Source organism: Macaca thibetana, chromosome 2, assembly GCF_024542745.1.
Source record: "Macaca thibetana thibetana isolate TM-01 chromosome 2, ASM2454274v1, whole genome shotgun sequence".
Classification (NCBI taxonomy): Eukaryota; Metazoa; Chordata; class Mammalia; order Primates; family Cercopithecidae; genus Macaca; species Macaca thibetana.
Window position 1 is genome coordinate 153,972,727 of NC_065579.1, and position 20,163 is coordinate 153,992,889.

Below are 20,163 nucleotides of genomic sequence, written 5' to 3' on the forward strand. Positions count from 1 at the left end.
TACCAAAAATGTTAGAACCTTTGCTGATCGCCAAAGGTTTTAATTGTGCCTATAGAATTAACATGTGTAAAAATACTCATTGTATCTGTTCTGCTTAATATTCGGTTTCTCTTTCTTCTTCATCCTCCTGAAATCATGGGTAGTGAATTCACTCAGAAAACAGGAGTTAGGTAGCACTGCCAAAACAGACCAGTATCATTAGCTTAATGAAATAGTTCAGGGGTGAGACTTTTATCAGCTATTAAATGTCTTCATAGGAGTTCAGCCATTACCAGTCTTTAAAAAAATAACTTTTCTTTTGCATTTCTCTGATGGCCAGTGATGATGAGCATTTTTTCATGTGTCTGTTGGCTGTATGAATGTCTTCTTTTGAGAAATGTCTGTTCATATCCTTTGCCCACTTTTGGATGGGGTTGTTTGTTTTTTTCTTGTAAATTTGTTTGAGTTCTTTGTAGGTTCTGGATATTAGCCCTTTGTCAGATGAGTAGATTGCAAAAATTTTCTCCCATTCTGTAGGTTGCCTGTTCACTCTGATGGTAGTTTCTTTTGCTGTGCAGAAGCTCTTTAGTTTAATGAGATCCCATTTGTCAATTTTGGCTTTTGCTGCCGTTGCTTTTGGTGTTTTAGACATGAAGTCTTTGCCCATGCCTATGTCCTGAATGGTATACAAAACCACAATGAGATACCATCTCACACCAGTTAGAATGGCAATCATTAAAAAAGTCAGGAAACAACAGGTGCTGGAGAGGATGTGGAGAAATAGGAACACTTTTACACTGTTGGTGGGATTGTAAACTAGTTCAACCATTATGGAAAACAGTATGGCGATTCCTCAAGGATCTAGAACTAGATGTACCATATGACCCAGCCATCCCATTACTGGGTATATACCCAAAGGATTATAAATTATGCTGCTATAAAGACACATGCACACGTATGTTTATTGCAGCACTATTCACAATAGCAAAGACTTGGAATCAACCCAAATGTGCATCAGTGACAGATTGGATTAAGAAAATGTGGCACATATACACCATGGAATACTATGCAGCCATAAAAAAGGATGAGTTTGAGTCCTTTGTAGGGACTTGGATGCAGCTGGAATCCATCATTCTTAGCAAACTATCACAAGAACAGAAAACCAAACACCACATGTTCTCACTCATAGGTGGGAACTGAACAATGAGATCACTCGGACTCAGGAAGGGGAACATCACACACCGGGGCCTATCATGGGGAGGGGGGAGGGGGGGGAGGGGGGAGGGATTGCATTGGGAGTTATACCTGATGTAAATGACGAGTTGATGGGTGCAGCACAGCAACATGGCACAAGTATACATATGTAACAAACCTGCACGTTATGCACATGTACCCTACAACTTAAAGTATAATAATAATAAATAAATTATAAAAAAAAAAAAAAAATAAAAAAAATAAATAAAAATAAAAAATAAAAAAAATAACTTTTCTGTACCTTCATGTTCAGCTAATTTTTTTCTGTAGGCACAGCTAAATCCTAACATATCTTTAAATAGAAAGTAATGAATGTAAAGCTCTATAGAACATCATACAAATGTCAGGTTCTGTTACTATTCACTGAACTCTGAATGTCATCATTCAGAAACCACATATGGCTCAGTGAGGTGCTTTTGCTCATAAAAACACTTTTGTTTTTCTCAAGGAGCAGAAACCAGAGGAAGAGACACTGTCTAAGCATTGAACCAAAAGCTATCCAGATAGAACACTGTGAAGGATAAGCAAAAAGTGTCCGTCGTTCAATGACTTCATTTGAATCAGAACTAACAATCACCACAACAAAGTAGAGGGGCAGTCATTTCTAAGCCTTGATGTCTTATAAGCGGGGCAAACTGAAGTGTTCCGTAATCGTATGTCACACTGAAACTGGGTGATTTGAGATGTGGCAGGGTGCAGGGCTCTCAGAGGAGGGGGTGGTCAGCAAAACCCAGAGGAAGGCTTCTGTGTGGAGAGGATAGGCTGAAGGGAGCTAATTTTGGTCAGTGGAGCAAGAGAAAGCTGGGAAAGAGCATAAATACCCTGGCCTCACTCCTTTTTTTTTTTTTTTTTTTTTTTTTTTTTGAGATGGAGTCTTGCTCTGTGGTTCAGGCTGCAGTGCAGTGGCACGTTCTCTGCTCATTGCAACCTCCACCTCCCAGGTTCCAGCAATTCTCCCACCTCAGCCTCCGGAGTAGCTGGGACTACAGGTGCCTACCACCACGCCTGGCTAATTTTTGTATTTTTAGTAGAGATGGGGGTTTCACCATGTTGACCAGGCTGGTCTCGAACTCCTGACCTCAGGTGATCCACCCACCTCGGCCTCCTAAAGTGCTGAGATTACAGGCATGAGCCACCACGCCCAGCCAGGAAATAGATTTTCGATTAGGTCGGCCTAGCTCTTTTCCCTCCTTCTTCTTCCTTCTGCCAGGAGCCCCCATTGGGCGAATGCAACTGGAAACCGGAAGTCAAGTTGGGCTAGCCTCCATACGCACAAAGTAAGATGGAGAAGGCTACTTTCTGCCAGAGGGGACCTGGAGGAGCATAGGGAAGCTATCTAGCACAGGATGTCCCTCCAACTTTTAGGAAAGACACCACCATCTGAGCTTAAATCACAGCTTGTCATAAATTGTGTGCTGTATGTCTTTGTGGAAGCCACTTGACTGCTCTAAGCCATGACAATGTCCTATTCTGTTAAAATGAGGGAAATAATATCTCTGTGAGATTCACAGAGTTATTGTGAGGATAGGGTCAGTATGTGTAACATTTAGCCCAGTGCCTAGCACACGGTAAGCGCTAGATACCTGATAAATTACTTTCCCTCCTCCATAAAACCTGTTCCCTGCTTGGCTCTTTTAAACCAAGCCTAGATATCAACTTTCTTTTTCAATGTTAGCATGCATTAGAGAAATCCTCTTATTTCTACAAGCCCTGGGCAAGTTTCAGGATCATTTCTGTATCAGATATATCACAGTAATAATTGCCTTAAGTCAGGATATTACTTAAGCAGAAAGCGTTTATTTTTTTAATTCTTCAGAAATGCTGCACATACTGTAGGGACTAATTTGACTCTTTGCAAATAATTCAGCATAAATTGCCACCTCTTCACCAGAAGCCGCATTTTATTTCCTAGGACCTCTAGACATTAGACATCAGCTGCGCCCTATATGTTTGTTTCAGGTAATGAGATGCCCAGTGTGCAGAAAATTTTCACTGCTTTGCCATTTGGGGAAGCTCAAAAGATTTACTATAAGCTAGTTACTCATTCCAAGGATTAGAGCATTTTTAATTGTAAAACTGCACACCAATTTGCAATGCCATTTCCAAGTTCTGATGGAAAGTCTCTAATGCATCTCTCTACTCATTTAATGTTTTTATCCATTATCCTCTAGGCTGGAATGTTTTCTGTTATCCTCTTCACCCAGAGTAATTCCAAAACAATGGAGGCAAGGCCACTAGAGGCATCTGGACTGTGTCCAGGATGCAGGCTTTCTCTGTGGTGCTCTGATGACAAGGGGAAGAAATCAAGGACGTTGAGCTCAGTTTTGAAAAAGTCTCACAAAATGATCATAATGCTTAAATGTGTATCCACTTTCTACTTTACTAAGTAACTTCATAGCCATTATGTCAACTGAGGTGGGACAGGAAAAATTACCTGCTTGCTCTTGACAGACGAGTAAACCAATTCTATGAGATGTTAAGTAGTTTGCCCAGGGCCTTCCAACAATTTGGGTTGGCAAAGGATGAGAATATAGGTCTTGCAATTATTCTAAAGTGCTTATCCAGGAATGAAAAAGTAAACTTACTAAATTGACATCCTAGAGTCACTTGCTGACTGCCTGCTGTCTGTAAAAGAATAAAATAAAGACTACCAGAGGTTTAACATCAAAAAAGAAAGCAGAGCACCTGTAGTCCCAGCTACTTGAGGGGGAACACATGAGCCCAGGAGTTGGAGGCTGCAGTGAGCAGTGACCGCAACACAGCATTTCAGCCTGGGTGACAGAGCAAGACCCTGTCATCAGTTTAAAAAAAAAAAAAAAAAAAAATCACTGACTAGTTTGCTGAGGGAGAAAGTCAGAATTTTGTAAATGTTGTAGAAGTGGGGGGGATTCAAGGTGGTTATGCTAATTAAGCCCTGAATACTAATGCTCTGAAGAGGACAGACCCAGGCCATAAGTCTTACATGACTGGTTAAAACAAGACCCATTGCTCATCGGTTGGGGGAATCTTCAGTTAGGCCCAGTGAGGGTCTCTGTGAGGGCAGATGGGTCACTAAAAGTTGACATTCCTTTATCAGCTTCAGCAGGTTGCAATAGTTAAGCATAGGATTCACTTTTGACATCTTCACAAACTCTCAAACTTCTCAAACATTCATCAGAATCCCCTGGAGGGTTTCCTGGGCCCAACCCCAGAGCTTCTAATTCAGCAGGTCTGGAGTAAAACCTCAGAATCTGCAGTTCTATCAAGCACCTAAATAGTGCTTTGCAGCTGGTTCAGGGTCCATGCTTTGAGAACCACTATCCTAGACACATGATGCTTTAAGTAGAGTTTTAATTTGATACCAACCTCCTCTTTAGGATCTAACTACTAAATGATTCCCTCACACCCAGGAAGGACAGTGATTTCTCCTCATAATAGCCTTTATGTCCACTTATGGAAGACTTGGCTTTTCTTGCAACAGTAGCTCTCGGAGCACAGACCTATTGTATGGGGAGTAGGGAAGGCATAAAGAAATTGCTAATAGGATCTAAAGTCAACACAACTTCATACCCTTTATCGGTTCATTTCCCTTACTTGGGAGGAATCAGTACTGAATGACTTGATGTGCCTTTTTAAAAAATAGCATCATATCCATTGATTCAATCTCATTACATTTAGAGTTTGCTTCTATTGCCTTACCCTCCCAGATCAATAACCATATTTTTACGTGCTCATACCTTTCTCCTATTTTTGTCAGTTTACAATCTGCTGTATTTTTCACTCTGATTCAACCTTACATTTCTCCAAACTGAGAATTCTCCTAGTAAAAATCCAGCGTTCTTCACTTAGACCCTCTTTGCTCCTTTTCTGAGCTCATATCCCTCACTGCCTCATAGTAGTTATTTGTGTGCCTGTTTGTGTCTTCCAGTGGGTTGGTGTCTATGGGGAGAAGGAGCTTACTGTGAAGCGTTGTTTTCCTCCCGACACCAGTCCAGGCCCTGCTCATAACTGGACAATAAATATTGGTTTTGCTCTTTTGGCAGTTTTGAATCAGATATGCCTCAGCTGATTATTTTTAAAATTTTTATTTAGAATCTCATAAGTAAAATTCATATTTTTTGACATGTAGTTCTGAGTCATGACAAACACCTAGTGATGTAATCAAACCACAATTAAGACTTGAAACAGCTCCATTATTCCCTGCATACATGCTGCCCTTTTGTGGTTAAAAAAAAAAAAAAGAGAGAAAGAAAAAAAAAAAACAAAACTCCTCTTTCCCTGAGTTCCTGGAAATCACTGATCAGTTCTCTGTCCCTGGAGTTCATCCTTTCCTTAATGTCATATGATAGGAATCCTGTAGTATGTATCCACTGGCTTGTTTCACTTAGAAAAATGCGTTTGAGAGTCATTTATTTTGGTGCATATAAAATAGTTCATTCTTTATTGCTGAATAGTGTTCTAGTGAATGGATACACAGTCTGTTTATATATTCACCAGTTGTAAGATGTTTGGGTTATTGCCAGTTTGGGGCATTTATGAGTAAAACTTTTATAAATATTCACATGTAGATTTTTGTGTGAACATAATTTTCATTTGTATTGGATAAACACCTACGGGTGGGATTGCTGAGTGATACTTTAAGTGTATGTTTAACTAAGAAACTGCCAGTGTTTTCTAAGAATAGAATATGACTGTACCATTTAATCTTTTTATTAGCAACATGAGTTCCAGTTACTCCACATCATCCCCATAAGCTCTTGTAATTATCAGTTTGTTTCATTCTGTTTTGTTTTGCTTTGTTTTGTTTTAGTCATCCTAATAGGTGTACAGTGTTATCTCATTATGGTTTTAATTTGCATTTTCCTAATAAAAAATGATGTTGAGCATCTTTCCATGTATTTATTTTCCATCATGTATTACCTTCTTGTTTTTGGGGTTTTTTTGTTTATTTGTTTGTTTTTGAGACAGAGTTTCACTCTGTCACCCAGGCTGGAGTGCACTGGCGTGATCTCAGCTCACAGCAACCTCTGCCTCCTGGGTTCAATCAATTCTCCTGCCTCAACCTCCCAAGTAGCTGGAATTACAGGCGCCTGCCACCACATCTGGCTAATTTTTGTATTTTTGGTAGAGACGGGATTTCACCGTGTTGGCCAGGCTTGTCTCGAACTCCTGACCTCAAGTGATCTGCCCACATTGGTCTCCCAAAGTGTTGGGATAACAGGCATTAGCCACCACGCCCGGCTGTATTACCTTCTTTGACAAAGTATCTGTTCAAATCTTTTCCTCATTTTTCATTGAGTTGTTTTCTTACTGTTGAGTTTTAAAAAATTCTTTATATTTTTTTGAATAAAAGGCCTTTGTCATATATGTGATGTGCAAATAGTTTCTCCCAATCTGTAACTTTTCATTCATTCTCTTAGTGATGCCCATGCAATGTAAAACTAAGTTTTAATCAAGTCCCCGTTTATCCATTTTTTTTTCTTTTTGGGATTATACTTTTGCTGTTCTAAGAACTCTTTGTCTAGCTCAAGTTCACAAAGATTTTCTCCTGTTTTCTTCTAAAAGTTTTAGTTTTACATTTATATTTAGTTACACGACCCATTTTGAGTTAATGTTTATATAAAGCTTAGGATATAGTTTGTGGTTCACTTTTATGCATATGGACTTCGAATTGTTCCTGCACCATTTGTTACAAAGACTGTCCCTTGTCCTTTGAATTGAATTTGCACTTTGTCAAAACTCAATTGACCATATTTGTGAGTCTATTTCTGGATTCTCTATTCTGTTCCCCTGATTTCTCTGCCTATCTTTTGCCAATACCACACAGTCTTGATTGCTATAGCTTTTTAGTAAGTCTTGAAACCAGGTGATATGAATCCTTCAACTTTGTTATTCTTTTTCAAAATTCTTTTGATTATTCTAATTCCTTTTTCTTTCTGTATAAATTTTAGAACCAGCTTGTGAATATCTACACAAAAACAGTACCTTCAGCTGATTCTTTTTTTTTTTTTTTTTTTTGAGACAGAGTCTCACTGTCACCCAGGCTGGAGTGCAGTGGTGCTATCTTGGCTCACTGCAACCTCTACCTCCCAGGTTCAAGCGATTCTCCTATCTCAGCCTCCTGAGTAACTGAGATCACAGGCGCCCACCAGCATGCCCAGCTAATTTCTATATTTTTAGTAGAGACAAGGTTTCACCATGTTGGCCAGGCTGGTCTTGAACACCTGACCTCAGGTGATCCACCCACCTTGACCTCCCAGAGTGCTAGGATTACAGGCGTGAGCCACCACGCCCATCCACCTTCAGCTGATTTTTAATTTGCACTATTTACTTTGGCTAGCTTATGGGCCTCAAACTTCAATGTGCTTAAGAATTTTAAGAAACACCCATGCCTGGGCCTGATCTGAATATTCTCATGCAGTGGAGAATGAGAATGCTGCCAGGGGCTGAGGCATTTCCATTTTAACACTGTCCCTAAGGTGATCTGATGTTGTTGGCCATGGACCATGATTTGAGAAACATGGCCCTTGATTCACTGGAACCTAGAAAATGCTCCACAGGCTTTGATGAGTCCTATATATACGACATCCACAAACCTGGTGAAAGGACATGATCCTGGGTTCAGTTAATTCTAAAAGCTGGCAAGTAATACACATCACACAATCTTATGATGAATCACTAGTGTCCAGCTGGTGCTGCAACACAAACCAGAGCCTCACAGATGTCAAGCTGCTCTGCTTTAGGTGATAAGAAAAATGATGTGGAGTCCCAGGTCCCATGAATAGCTCTGTGATATTTATCCCATTGACCAATTCCGTGAACATTTTCTTATAGTAAGGGCAGAATTCTCAAACTATTCTCAACCAAGGAAATATTAGATTGGAAAGATTCACAAGGTAAGTGAGAGAGTTACAAGGAAAAAAATAATCAAATGAATAGGTTCTCTAGAGAAAAATCAAATTAATGGCCAAAAATATTAACTTTGCTTTACATTGAAATATTGATTAACCAACTTGCCCAGGGAATTGGACATTCTTTTTAATTTAATTTCCTTGGTAATGGGAGATAGAAGGTTAACTGGAAAAAATCTCCCAGTAGAAAAATCTTTCTAAAATGGATTATGTTCCGCCTTAATTTATTACTAAGCACTCATTGCTTTGCTTGTTTCCTAAGGGTAAAAAATAACAACTTAGAAAAGACCAAAGTGAATTTAAAAGGCTTCTCACAGGTTCCTAAACCAAGAAGCTAACTGAATAGTCTTGGCAAACAGGTGAGAAGAGATCAACTAATTATTGTAGAATGCTGCTGGGGAGGTGATCTTTCCAGGTGTTAATTGCTTTGCTAATAGGCCATGGCTGCTTAGAAAGAGGGAGAGGAGAGTGAGACCAACCTACAGACTTAAAAGAGCCTTCTCAGAAGCCCCAGGGTCAGCAGTGAAGTGAATCAGACCATTAGTACAGAGGCCTGGCATAAGGCGACAATGTTGGTTCCCAAGGGGAGAAATCACTGGGAGATCCCACCTAAAAAAGGACTCTTCTTTCACTTAAATTTTTTCAAATAACCACCTATTTTCAAATCTTTCTGTAACATTTCTTGAGGCACCATAAGAGGCTTGATGAATATTTTAAAGGGCAATGTAGTCTAGGGGTTCCTACGTGTACATGTGCCATTTTACTGCCTGCTGCTTTTTGTGACCTTGGAAAAGTCAGTCCACCTCTCTATTCCTCAGCTTCACCATCTGCAAAATGGGGGAAATAACACCACCTACCTCATGGAGTTTATTGTTGTGAAAATCAAATGGTTAGGCTGGGAGTGGTGGCTCACACCTGTAGTCCCAGCCCTTTGGGAGACTGAGGCAGGCGGATCACCTGAGGTCAGAGTTCGAAACCAGTGTGGCCAACGTGGGGAAACTTTGTCTCTACTAAAAATACAAAACAAAATTATCTGGGCATGGTGGCACATGCCTGTAATCCCAGCTATTCAGGAGGCTGAGGCAGGAGAATTGCTTGAACCCAGGAGGCGGAGGTTGCAGTGAGCCAAGATCGTACCACTGCACTCCAGCATGGGCAACAGAGCAAGACTCTGTCTCAAAAAGAAAAAAAAAAAGGAAAGAAAAAATAAAGAAAATCAAATGGATTAATATGTAATTATAACATGCTCAGAACGGTCCCTGAATAGCCATCACTACTTACGTGTCAGACATTACTATAAAGTTATTTCTTTATGAGGGAGGAATTAAAACCTAGAAAGCATACTTTCTGAGTAACATGTTATAGAACTTGAGCATGGGTGCTGTTTCTCTTTTTGCTTGCATTTCCAACCAAATATTTATTGTGTATATGCAAGGTGGTCACCCTCTTAGAAGACAGAACGCTAAGGTTTGATAAGCACCCCTGTAGAAAACGTACCATCCTCAAGGTTGACCAAAGAGAACATGCTGGTGAGAGTCACTTGTCTTTATGGTTTGCCCCTTTAATACTGAGAACCTCCTTCCTAAAGGCTCTGATTAAAACGTAGATGAATGGTCCTTCCCTTGAAAAGTATAGCACAGCCTCTATGAGGCTAGATTGTTCCGAAAAGGCAGAGCTCCAAACTGGGGTCATAACCAATGGGAAAATAAACACAGAGAATACCACTGATCGAAACAATCTAAATCACAAGCATGGCTTATTCTCCAGGCATTTAAATCTGTCCCATTCCCGTGGACCTTGGAGTAAATGAGGTCTTGCCCAGGCCCCTCTACTCAGAGAATGAAATATTTAACCACATCCAACCTACTGTCTACTCAGAGACAATGAGGCCCCTGCATGTGTAACTGAGGACGAGCTGAGCTCCTTTCTGGCTTACCTAAGGCACACGCTCTCATTGAAGCCTTCCATGCTGAATGTCCTGCCACATTTGAAATGGATAACTGTTTTCAGCTATCTCAGAAACCAATACAGTATCACTCAACGTTCATGTTAGCCGCAGAACTAACATTTCCTTGCTGTCTCTCTGGTGCTACAATTTACCATGAGAAAGGGAGAGGATTTTCAGAGAGTCTTAAAGAAATTATACTGGAAAAAAAATAAATAAAAAAGATCCCAAAGAGGCAGAGATAATTCAAAATAATTCTCAAGAGGTCGAAAAGTAGAAAGAGTGCCTAGAGGAACCAGAGTATCCATGGGGTTTTTGGGATGGAGGTAGATCCAGGAATACAGAAGCAGCAGCAGCACATCCTGCTCTACCAGGTGCTGAGAAGCATTTGTTCTCCTAGCATCCTAGAGAGATAGATAGCATCCCCATAGGATGAAATGCTTATTTTACAGACATAGGCTTCCTTCCTCCACCTCAAACTAGACTTCTAGGGCCCCCGATGATAGGTCACCTTGTAAGCCGTGGTCAGGCCAGGATATGAGACTGTGTCATGAAAGGGAATAAAACCTGGTTCCCTAATGCCATCAAACCTGAGTGGGCATGCTCAAGCAAGATGTGGCAGCATAGAGGTCTCCTTTCTTGCTGCTCAGCTGCAAAGGTCCAGTTAGCTAACAGCCTGCAGCTGCAATGCCAAGGCCATGCTCCTCCCAGGCAGCCCCAATCAGGAGCTGAGCATGGTGGGGGCCTGGGCCTGGTCATTTCTACCCAATGTAGGACTCTTCTAACAGACCATCTTTAATCCAGAATTCTCCACTGGGTCGACCAAGACTGTCAGATCTGCATTGCAGTTTGATGGTCTTCCTTCACAATTCTACTTCCTTCCCCTGTTTCTTTTCACAGATGTCATATCTGCGTCATGGTCTAAAGCATTCCCCACTCTGTCCTTCTTCCTTCCCTTGTCTTTCACAGGTGTCATCCCTACCCATACATCCCCACCCCCTATAAATCTCTCACACTCCCTACTGTGTCTCAGCATCTGCTTCCTGGAGGACCCAACTGACACAGGACCCATGATTCAAGAAAGCAGGTGATAAGATGAGCTGCTGGGCCTTATCCCTCCTGCCCTACTAGCAATGAGAAATCTCATTCTGGATGGTTTTGTGAGTAATGGGGGATATAGTTCATCCCACTAACCTTCCTCTTCTAAGATTTTCCTCAGGGAGATAGGCCCAGTAGAATCCTAGAGGAGCTGCTCCCTGAAAGTGTACAGGGAAGGAGAACCACATGGCACACAGGAGGACTGTGGCAGCCATGGAGGTGCCCCACTTGACCCTTCAAGAAAGGACTAAACATTCAGCTGCCAGGGTCTGCCTCAACTTTCAAGCCCAAGCCATACTTTTTCCAGGCAGCCCCTAGTCAATGGCCAAATACAGCAGGGATGGTAGACCTGACCATTTCTGATCATTGCTAGACACCTCTAATAGGTAGTCTTTGCTCTAGATCTTCTCTTTGGCTTGGCCGAGACTCTGTTAGATCTGCAGCATGGTCTGAAGTTCTCTCTACCCAGTTCTGCTTCCTTCTCACTTTCCTTTCATCTCTGTCAGATTCATATCACAGTCTGAAATCTTTCCCTGCCCTAGCCTGCTTTCTCCTCCTTTATTTTAACTCTTAAACTCTTGACTCTGTCCCATCACACTCTCAGAGGAGCCAAACTAAGACACAGGGCTCATTGGCCCTTGAGAACTCCTCCAAGAAAGTGAGCCCACTGTGCCCTCCCTTGGGAGGCAGTGCCTCCCACTGAATCCCCACCACAAAAGGCTCTCAGGGTCACAGGCAGAGGCTTAATGTACCAGCACTATCTGGGCTCTTCTAGTAAAAAATTGTGCCTTTGGAGGATTAAGACCGCTGGAAGTGAAAAGGGTCTCAGAAGATGTTGTCAATATTTTTTCTTCTCAACTCTGATTTACAATACCAGAATAACAGATTCCTGATAAACAAGGCAAGAGATGCCTGTTGGGAAGATTAGAAAAAATGTTTCGGAAACAAAGCTCACTAGTCAAAGGGATTTGCTTGCATGAAGTTTGGAGGAAAAGGAGAGAAAGGGTGAGAAGAGACTTAAGTTAACATGGATGGCATGGAAAGAAGATTCATAGAGGGAGGAAGAGAAGCTCAGTAATTCTAAGAAAATAGCAGAGGACCAGATTGGGAATAATACTGAAGGCTCAATTATTGATATTGCAATGCGTAAGATAATATAATATACCTGAAACTTTAAAACAAGCAAATTGTCCCTAATTGGGTTTCCCAGAAAGCAGATCCTGAGATGGAGATGGCATATAGGGAGTTTATTGGGTAGTGGTCTTGGAACTAATGCCTGTGGAAGAGAAGCAGCAAGATTGAGCAGAGGGAGAAGTATAGTTCCAATGCAATCTCAGTGGACTGTGTCAGCCAACGCTGCTGAGGAATTCTGAAGATGTGACCACCCTCAGAGCTGTTCTGAATTGAGCATGAGAGACCAGTCAGTGGGTGCCGGCTACCCTGGAAGGGGCATAGCTGTGAGGGATGAGGCCACTTTCTTCCACTGAGGCTGTCCCCAAAGGGACTGACAGTTGAAGACCAGCTTCAGTGGCACTCCCAGTCGCTGGAGTAATAATTCCTTTATTCCTGAAGGGGAATGAGGGGTGCATCATAGTATCTAACACTCACATAAATGTGATGTCCTAAATGTTACTGACACTTGAGGAAATGGAACTGGTTTCAGTAATGGAATGGTACATGTTTTTCAATATAAACAAGTCTGATAAGCATGGATATACAATACCCCATGCGTCAAAATTGCAAATATACGGAATCCACACATACAGCATACAGTACATGGAGTGGATTAAATGAGGGAAAGAGAGTAGTGTTATTTTTGAGAGCGAGAACATGCTAAGACTGTCAGGCTAAATGGAAGAGTTGGAGGATGGATGCTTTCCTAAATCAAATGATAAAACTGTCACAGAGACAAGGTGTAATATTGATGAGGCACTTGAACTACTTAGACATCTGTTCTAAATCTCTACAACAAGCTTAGACTTTAATGCATTCTTGACTTGCTTTCCTGATAATTTCATCTTCCAAAAGGTACAAGAAGGAATGACAGGAACTGCTATTCTACACTCAATTCTGATCAGCAAGGAAGGACTTGGTGGTGATATTTATATGATAGAAATCTTCACTTCAACAAATATACAAAATAAAATGCAGTCTTTGCCTTCCTGAAGATGAAAGGAAGGAATCATGTCTCCCCAGATTCTGTAATACAGAAAAAAAAAAAAAAAAAAAAGAAAGAAAGAGCCTCCAGTTATAGTAGACATGTAATTGAGGCTTTAGGAAAGCAAACTTCAAAAAGTTCACAGAAATATAATTATAACCCCAAGGTCAGAGGCAATAGAAAGGAATACATTTTTAAAATTATGAACTCTGAAAAATAAAACTTTATACTGCAGAAACCAATGTGATTCAACGTGGCATTCTCTGATGAGTCTGTTTTGAAATGGCATGTACCGAAAAATGAGAGAAAGGGCACAAACCAAGGAGAGTAAGACATACGAACCCTGGAAGAAAGTGGTAGAAGGAAAACTCCAGAAGAGGCTGAGCAGTGCTAAGTGAGGAAGACCACAGAAAGGGCTTTAAAAACACACACAGTTTGAAGATAGCAGATAAGGGAAACGATAAGCTGACTGCCAAGAGAAGAACCTGTTAAGTGATAACAGAGAAAAGGCAAAGGCACTCAATTGCTCCTTTCTTCTCCAGCAAGGAACATAATCTTCAAACTGAGAAGGGTAGAACCAGTATCACAGAGAGGGAATTGAAGCACAACCCAAATGAGGAGAGAGTCAGAGACGACCTGGAATATAGGCTTTGCAGACCAAATGAAAGATTATAGGTCTCAGAACCACTGCCTCTTATCTCTGGGAAATAGAAAATGGGCCAGGTGCCAGGAAGCTAAGTGAGGCAAAGAGAGTTTTTTTAAAAGGAGGAAAAAATAGATTATGGAATTTATAGTGTGAGCTTAGCATTACTTTCAGCAATATTCTAGAATGCATATTAAGAAATATTTGTAAGTTAATAATTAAGACAAGCTAAACAGCCTTCATATTATTTTCTGGAAGAGCTAAGAGATGGACTATGGGAATACCAGGCATGATTAATCTTTTCTTCAGCAAAGTGCTTTGCAAAGATGTTCATAATATTCATTTGAACATGATGGAGGGATGTTACTTGGTTTGTAAGCTAGTTGGGGGAATCCACTGCTGATCAAACAACTGCATTCAAATGTTTACTAGTAGATTTGTGTCCCTCATAGAGGAAGGTCCCTAAGACAGTTTGTAGCTTTCTACGTGTTTCTGTCCTATTCAACACTGCTTTTGGGGATCCATATGAAGACAATATAAGTCATAGTAGAGAGGCTATTATAAGAATGAGCAATCAATAGAAAAGGAAATATGAGATATTCAAACTCACTAGTAATTGGAGAAATTCAGGTTAATAAAAACTGTAACAATTAGTACTACTCATTATTACTGAAAGTGTGAGAAAATACCACCCTCATATGTCTCGATGGGAATATACATTGATATAACCTTTCTGGAAGACAATGTTGGCATTTGTTACCAAGATTTCAAATATACATGCTTTTCAAGTGGCAATTCCACTTCCAGGTATCCAGCCTAGAGAAATCTTCACCCATGTGCCCAGTGAGTCATGTACATTGTTTTTAGTAATAAAACTGAAAACATTCTTAATGTCTATTAACAGGGAAAAGTTAAATTATATACATCCCTGTAATAGAACACTATGCATCAGACAAAAAGATAAATAATATATGTAAATGAGCACATGGAAAGAGCTCTAAGATATATTATGAAATGAAAAAGGCAAGTTTAGACAAACAAATACAATATCCCACAGATTGAACTATTTCCAGGAATGAAGAAGCATATAGGGAAAGGTCTTGAAGAAAACACTCCAAATTGAGTTGGGTGAGTACCTTTGGAGAGGCATGTGGGGTTGGAAGAAGGGCCAAAGGGGATGTTCACTATCTATAGTATCTGAGTGTATGCCATGTTAACATATTTAACATGTGATCTTTAAAATTAAAAATAAATGAAAATATTCCTTCGAAAAAATGTAATATTTTGGCTGGGCATAGTGATTCGTGCCTGTAATCCCAGCACTTTGGGAGGACAAGGCAGGAGGATAACTTTGGTCCAGGAGTTTGAGACCAGCCTGGGCAACATAGGGAGACCCTATCTCTGCAAAAAGATTTAAAAATTAGCCAGGCATGGCAGTGCACCCCTATGGTCTCAGCTACTCACGAGGCTAAGATGGCAGGATCTCTTGAGCCCAGAAGGTCAAGGCTGCAGTGAGCTGTGATTGTGCCACTGCACTCTAGCCTAGACACAGAGCAAGACTGTCAAGAAGGAGAAGGAGAGGGAGAGGGAGAGGATATGTAGTATTTTAAATATATATATAGTATTTTAAATATTATATGTATATAATTTTAAATAAAGAAAGGGTACCAAGGCACTAGTCTGAAGACATGAATCCTTGTCCTGGCTCTGCACTTGCTAGTAAGTCACCTCACTGCCCTGAGCTTCAGCGGCCCCACCTGCGAGAAATGGAATAATCACTGCCCAGAGACTTAGGTCATAAAATGAGATAATATATAGGACAATTTTTCAAAAACTTCACACTGCACTAAAATTCCTTATAATTAAGATATATCCAAGTTGAACCAGGTGATCACAGTTGGGAGGAAACGCTAATAAATTGAATGATACAACCAGGGTCCAAATTATTTTAATGAATTTTAAATTTATTTAAATTATTTTAATGAGCATCAACCAACCAGAATAATTGAATAGGGATAAATGTAAGCTTTATTTATAGGTTCAGAAAATGAATTGCACAAGGGTAGGATATTTAAAAAACAGTGTTAGAATTATTTTAATAAATTTTAAAATATTTAAATTATTTTAATGAGCATCAACCAACCAGAATAATTGAATAGGGATAAATATAAGCTTTATTTATAGGTTCAAAAAATGAACTGCACAAGGGTAGGATATTTAAAAAAAATTGATTTATTAAGTTTAAAATTTACTAAATTTCTTTTATGGGCCCAGATCTCCTCTAAATTTCAAGGGAATAAAGAAACATGATACCTGGCACCTGTCCTCAAGCAGCTTACGGTATAATGGAAACAACAGGGAAAATTATTTAAATAATATTAAATGCCAAGTTGTATGGCATTCAATGGAGAGAAGTTCAGGTAAGACTGTATGACGCATATTTCAGTGTTTCTAACTGGTCAACCAGCTTGGATGAGTGAATCTTGGTGGATGACCCAGTGGGTGACTGTGAGCACCTCTCTCTTCCAAGCTTTCTCTTATTGTGAGCATTATTGTGAACCAGTTTTAGAAGTAGTTTATAATGTGGATGCTAAAACTAAAACACAATTTCAAGCCATATTAAGAGAAAGCTTGGAAGAGAGAGGTGCTCACAGTCACCCACTGGGTCATCCACCAAGATTCACTCATCCAAGCTGGTTGACCAGTTAGAAACACTGAAATATGCGTCATACAGTCTTACCTGAACTTCTCTCCATTGAATGCCATACAACTTGGCATTTAATATTATTTAAATAATTTTCCCTGTTGTTTCCATTATACCGTAAGCTGCTTGAGGACAGGTGCCAGGTATCATGTTTCTTTATTCCCTTGAAATTTAGAGGAGATCTGGGCCCATAAAAGAAATTTAGTAAATTTTAAACTTAATAAATCAATTTTTAAGACTGATAATAATGCAGTTCCCATGCATCATTCTGAAGATCAGTAATTACGCACATGCTTCCGAGAGTAGATATGGAAGAGTTGAACCTGTACTGACAGTTGATTTTGATTTTGATTTTTTTAGAGACAGGGTTGCACTCTGTTGCCCAGACTGCAGTGCAGTGGCATGACCATAGCTCACTGCAGCCTCGACCTCCCAGGCTCAAATAATCCTCCCACCTTGGCCTCCTGAGTATTTGTGGGCCACCATGCCCAGGTAATTTTCTTTCTAGAGATGGGGTCTCCCTATGCTTCCCAGACTGGTCTCAAACTCCTGGGCTCAAGTGATCCTCCTACCTCAGCCTCCCAAGTGCTGAGATTACAGGCATGAGCCACCATGCTTGGCCCCCATTTGTTTTTTGTTTTGTTTTGTTTTCACTCAGTTACCTCATTTTGACCTTGTCTTGTTGTTGTTGTTGCCTTTTGATTTTTTTATAACCAAAAAAGCTTCATTTTTAAATTTAGCTTTCTTACTCTGCTTGTGCCTTCAACACCTTCACAACAATTTTCTCCTTCTCGATAAGGAAAGCACCTTTCAACTTGTCACAGGCGCATTTGGCACACATGGGACCACTTTAGGCCCTGCTGACATGTTTTTTCATTTTAGCCAATCTTGTAAGAACTTTAGGTCTCGTAGCAGAAACCCCTCAAAGTCGGCCTGGGCACACACCACATGCAGATTTTGGTACTTTTCCATCCTTCTTGGTGTAAAGGTAAACAATTCTATTACTAGGGGTTCAGGACAGCAGAGTTCTGTTAGAGGCTGTTGTAGGAAGCGTAAGACAATATGTCAAACACTGACATTCTGAGCGCTTCAGACAGCATCCCCAGAAGAGCTGACCTTGTTTTCTTGAGATGTCTTTTCTTTAAAGCAGAGTGCAGTAAAATTTCTATTGATTCATTACCGTATTATATTAGTAAAAGTGTTATGTGCAGAAGATTTTCTGCTGCCGGTGGCAGAAATGGCTGAGACATCTATTAGAATGTGAGAAAATTATCCATCAATCAAAAGCTACTAGAGGAAATAGCTATTTAAGCATGGAAACCCCTTATAGAGTTTTATAAGAATTCAGGCACATACAATCTTCTTCTGCGTTAAAAAAAAATCCACTCAGGTAATTAATTTTCGCCCTCTCAGAGGTGTGGTATTAAGGAGGCAATATGTCAACTGGAATACATGCAAAGGTGGGACCAGTATCTATCATTTCATATTTCATTTCTATGAATCATTTCTATGATACCATTTCTATGAATTTCTATTAATCCTTTTGTTACCAGTGGCAGGTACCCGAGTTACTGGCAGTGAATCTGTATGGGTCTGCAGCCACCTCAATACTTTCCTCCTGAGAAGAAAAAATTCAACTGAGGGGCATAAGGCAGAAGGAGAGACTGAGGCAAGTCTTAGAGCAGGACTAAAAGTTTATTTAAAAGCTTTACAGCCAGGCGAGGTGGCTCACACCTGTAATCCCAGCACTTTGGGAGGCCAAGGCAGGTGGATCACCTGAGGTCAGGAGTTCGAGACCAGCCTGGCCAACATCATGGAAACCCTTGTCTTCTAAAAATACAAAAATTAACCAAGCATGGTGGCACATGCCTGTAATTCCAGCTACTCGGGAGGTGGAGACAGGAGAATTGCTTGAACCCGGGAGGCGGAGGCTGTAGTGAGCTAAGATCATGCCACTGCACTCCAGCTTGGGTGACAGAGTGAGACTCTGTCTCAAAAAAAAAAAACAAAAACAAAAACAAAAAAGCTTTACAACAGAAATGAAAGGAAAAACGTACACTTGGAAGAGGGCCAAGAGGGCAACTTGCAATACAAGTGCACACTTGTTTTGCATGGTGCATGGTTTGACCTTTGAATTGGGGTTTTACATGTTGGCATACTTCAGGGGTTTTGTGTTCCTTCTCCCTTAACTCTTCTCTTGGGGAGAGCTGTCCACACGTGCAATGGCCTGCTAGCACTTGGGAGAGTAACATGCACAATATGTTTACTGGAGTTGTATGCATGCTCACTTGAGGCATTCTTCCCTTACCAATCTAGCATTCCTAGAGGAAGCTTATATACCAGTTAAACTCCATCATGGCATGCTTGAGCTCACTCACCCAACTCCTGAGATCTTATTGGGAAGCTGCTGATCACCAGTATCAGGTTTTTTCTATCTATAGAGAGACTGCCTTTCCCTGGCACTGGCTGCAACCAATTATTATTTTAGAGAGACAGTTAACAACCACCTGACCCTCATCTGATGGTCGCCTGAGGTTCCTAGTTGGTTTTGTCGGGGGAGCCCTCTCCTGCTCTGCTTATGTCTGACTAGCTACCTACTGTAACATTTCCCCCTCAAGCGTCCAAGACCCCAATTCTTTGGAGAAAATGGATGAAGGTGAGTCTTCTGTAACTGCTTCCTGCCGACAGAGGTAGGGCAGTTGTGGTGGTTCTGTGAGCCTTGGCCTCTTGCTAGTTGTCAGGGTAGGAAGCTGTTTCCATGGATTGGGGAAAGCGGTATCCAGCCAGGTCCAAGAGAGACGGGGGCAGGATTTTGCCTCTGTTGTGTCTCACTGATGGGCAGTCTAGGGGGTCCCCTGTAGAAGGGTGACTCTTGAATACTGAGAGGACATTATCCCTCACTGAGGTTCATCTGGATCTTGATGGCCTAAAGGCTAGAGGAGACAAATCAGGTTATTAGAATTAGAGGAAAGCTAAAACAAAATAATGGGGTGAGGACAGCTCCCAAAAAAAATTCCTGAGGCTGCCTACACACCCAGGTAACTGGTGGCTATAGTCATGCCTACTAAGATGTGGGTACATGGGGTTGATAGCAGATTCCAATATGTGCCCAGAATTAGAATATTGATCCAGATTTTTACATTAGCCATCCCTTTTGTTTCTTCTGAGCTGCAGCCAGAGATCACTGGTTGGTTCACAGGAATAAGCAGGATTAGTCTAAAATGCAGGCAAAAACTTAAAAATAACTGATGAGACTAGCATCTATTAATAGAAAAATAACAGGTATATTATAATTTTTGAAACACACTGTTTCTCCATCCTCATTTTTATAAAAAACAAATCATGATAAAACTGATTTGTTTGCAAAAATAAACTTTAGCCTTATTATACTTGGCCTGATTGTTTGCATAAAGCACAGCAAGAATAATTATTTGCCATACAGGCTCCTGGTTAAATTGGCTTTGATGGAACTTCATTCCACAAGGAATCTCA

General features: G+C 40.6%; 2 protein-coding genes across 4 annotated transcripts in view; one reads left to right on the top strand and one right to left on the bottom strand.

Moving 5' to 3' along the window:
• Positions 1-20,163, bottom strand: part of NDUFB4 (NADH:ubiquinone oxidoreductase subunit B4) — an 812,324-nt gene that overhangs the window by 65,196 nt on the left and 726,965 nt on the right. The window lies entirely within an intron of this gene.
• Positions 11,233-20,163, top strand: part of LOC126949250 (cytochrome c oxidase copper chaperone) — an 846,236-nt gene continuing 837,305 nt past the window's right edge. Inside the window, exon 1 of the mRNA XM_050781909.1 lies at positions 11,233-11,242. The gene's annotated coding sequence lies outside the window, so the exon portion shown is untranslated. The remainder of the gene's footprint in view (positions 11,243-20,163) is intronic.